This window comes from Charadrius vociferus, unplaced genomic scaffold (genome assembly GCF_000708025.1).
Source record: "Charadrius vociferus isolate BGI_N301 unplaced genomic scaffold, ASM70802v2 scaffold260, whole genome shotgun sequence".
Lineage (NCBI taxonomy): Eukaryota > Metazoa > Chordata > Aves > Charadriiformes > Charadriidae > Charadrius > Charadrius vociferus.
Window position 1 is genome coordinate 2,538,166 of NW_009646410.1, and position 3,514 is coordinate 2,541,679.

General features: G+C 42.7%; 1 pseudogene; it reads left to right on the forward strand.

Annotated features, from left to right (window-relative positions):
- Positions 1-3,130: 3,130 nt before the first annotated feature.
- The window catches only part of LOC104282165, a 1,734-nt pseudogene continuing 1,350 nt past the window's right edge, over positions 3,131-3,514 (forward strand).

Sequence of the window (3,514 nt, forward strand, 5' to 3'; positions counted from 1 at the left end):
TGTTTACTTGTAGTTGCTTTGTCAGCTAGCCACTGTATCTGCCTGTCACAATCTCTGCAGAACTCCCCTGTTCACTTTTCTCCCAGTGGCATGTCTTTCCAGTGCAGAGGCAGCTGAAGTCCCTATAAAAATGGGGGTTTGATCATCCACATTCTAGGAGGTTTCCCACAAGGATTCATCCATTCCATAAATGACTACAGCAGACGCGCAGTATTGCCATTTTGAAAGGTATGCTCTAGTGTTGAGTACCCAGCTTTAATACCCACTGTGATGAATTTATGCCCATACCTGAAGCAGAACTCACTGAGGTCTGCAGCTCTCTATAGCCTCCGAAAATCAGGCTGCTCCATTTCCCGTTCAAATGTTAAATCTGTGGGCTAATGACAGGTCAGCCATTATCCTTACATATATGACCTGAAAATCGAAGCCATCCCCTCTAAAACCAAACATGCCGATAGATCTAAGCACATTCTTATTGTTATAAAGGTACTGGAATTTCAACAGATGGACTCTCAGTAAAGAGTAGTTAGCGGTTTGTTTAAGAAAGGACGATTGATGAGTGCGTACTGTGAAAGAGGGGCTGGGATGTAGGCTGAGCTCACGAAGAACTAAATCAACTCCAGGTTGTGCGGCTGTGCCGGGCAAGCAGAGAAGCCTGGTGCGATCTAATGAGCTCAGCAGCTGCTAGGTGTCAATTTGCAACAATGCTATAAAAAAGCTGGTTTGATGTTTTGTCTCATGGGAGATTCATATTTAAAACATGTCTTTGGATATTTATGTTCTCCAGAACGCTTCTCTAAAAAAGGTAAAAAAAAATGCACCTGGTCAACAACATAATTTTTATTTTTTGGCAATTTGCAGGTTTTGTAAATAAACCAATATGTAACACTTATATCTTTTTGTTTACTTAGCATATGGTCCAACCGTGAGAAAAACTAGTATCTTTGGCTCCTTTTTGGGTAAGAGGGTTTGAAGTGTGGTTGTCTTATTTACTAAGTATTTTGTCATAGATCCAAAATGATCCTGGCCCTACACTGATGTTATATTACCTTTTCTATACAGGGAGTGTACAACTGACAGTATTTGGAAGTCCCCGGGTTTTCTTCAGTATTTATTTGAGCTTAAAATTTGTGATCTAAGAGCACTGGAAAATGAATCTTGATTTAACTGAAGTTCGGTGGCAACTCTTAATGAGTTAGGGTCCTTTAAAAAGCCATCTTTCTCTGAGTGCTGCTGTAATAAGCCTAGTAACACTCCCCAAATTAGATTTCTGTTACAGTTATTTGGGGCTATTTCAATACTTTTACAAAATTGAGTCATCTTCTCTTACGACGATATCACTAATTAAAACCAAGATGAGCAACTGCTTACACAGCTTGGTGGGTATGATTGCAGAGTTACTCCAGCACATGTTACAGCATATGTATTCTCTAGAACATCAGATGAATAAAAGTTGTTAAGCTATCCAAGAGCGAATGTCAAATTTCTCAAGCAAAAGCTTGACTGAACTCTGATGCCTGTCTGAGATTCTAAAAAGGTCTCCAAACATTAAACAGAAAAGGCAGTTTGCCACAAGGATTGATTTCATTATATCCCTCTGGCCCATTCATGGGATGCTGCTGCAGCCTGCCACTCCGGGGTGTTTTGACCTCTGCATCTGACAAAAGATTTTGAGCAAGGACTCATACTAAGAGAGACAACGTTGCCATGGAAAGCTGAACAAGCCTTTAAAATCACAGCTTTACTCTACCCTATGTCCCTGGTGCTCTGTATTTCTTCAAGCTTACCTAACAGTGTACATGGCAGGCTTTTATCTCCAAAATCTTGCCAACAAGTTGCTGCCATTTTACTACTCTGCATCCTTCATCAGGCTGGTGTTTTCACATGGAGACCCAAGAACTAGATCGCTCTATAACAGTGACGTAATTTCCCCTCATAAAAATGTTTTGAATTAATTTAAGGTGTATTCAAAGGCATGAGGGTTTCATCGAGCACAAGTAGCTGGAAGCAACAGTAGTCATGGTGCCTGCATCTCCAGATGAAAAATGTGAACATTAATTGCTCTCCTTCATGAAATTATAACACATCTTAATTGGTGTTTTGGCTCCACAGGAGCATTGGTAAATAAGGGCATCCAAGATTCTCCTTGTTGTTAAGTTTTGGTGATCTCAGACTCATCGTTTTAAGTTACCAGTCAAAAGGCAAGAACAAATGGAGGTAAATAAGTATCTTCTAAAATAAACCTTCTGAATTGGTTTTATTTACTTCAAGCTTATGTAAGTTCCCCACTATTTCTGCAAGCATTCTTCTGAGAGCGACAATGACATTTGAATGTTTTTGCAAATAACAGTCTTCACTGAATGTCTGAATCTACTTCCCAAAATGAACCAAAAATCTTACGTAAGCCAAGATGTTAGAAGATTTTCCTGTAGCCAGAACTTTCAAATTCTCTATTCAGGAATCCATATGAGTGAAGAACATTACAGAAATGCATTAAAAATATCGTCAGCTGTTCCGGTTATCAAAATGATACCGAATTCTTCCTTGTGGATGCAGATATACCCACTGCATTCACACCACAACTCTATTTTTCATTCATTTTCTATTAAGCCCATTTTTTCTCAAGTGGGATTTCAAGGCATGCAAAGCCTTTTAAAAGAATTCAAAATTTATGTTCAACGTAATTGAAAACAATGTGTTGTTTTCTGCATTTTCGTGTGGTCACTGCAGGACGAAAAGGCTCTCTTGAGTCTCTGCGCTTGTGTCACTGCTATAAATTCTTGTGTCACCGGCATTAGCTTAACACAACGTGACTGATCTAATTAGACAGGATGTGTCACAGCAGCTGCACGCCAGCCTGGAAACTCAAATAGGCCTTTCAGGTGATGGCAGCTTTATATGTTCCTTCCACCCATAGCAGCATAATAAAAACACATATATTTTCAACCTTGAAGCTGAACACCTTCCACAGTCCCCCGGGGGGCCACCGAGGCAATTGTGACATGGTGCTGGGCGCAGGCAGTGCTGAGCCCTGTGGGACCTGCTGTGGCCAGGGGCAAGCTCTAGCCCTGCCTGCCCCAGCCAGGGGGGCACCTCCACACCACAGCTCTGGGCAGGGCACAGGGACAGCATGGCTGGGGAATTCGGGCACATCCAGTTGGGGACCTACATGGAGATAAGCACGGTGATGGACATCTACCCAGCACTGGTGATGGAGCTCCATGAAAGCATTTCCAGCATCATGTGGAGTGGCTTGAGCAAGGGGCCAAAGAGCAAGCAGGTATATCTGCAGCTTATCTTTGCCCTCAACCCTTACCTGGCCCCAAGGAGTACATCCACAACCACCATCAAGGCCCACCCAGAGCCTGGTGAATGAATGGCTGTCGCAGCCCATCAAAAGTGAAGAAATCATCCTGGGACAGCAGGAGCCCTGTGGCTGCCCACCCTGGCTCCAGGGCCTGCAGACCCAGGTGGACATCACCGTGTGACAGATAGAAGGGCTGCAAGAACAGCA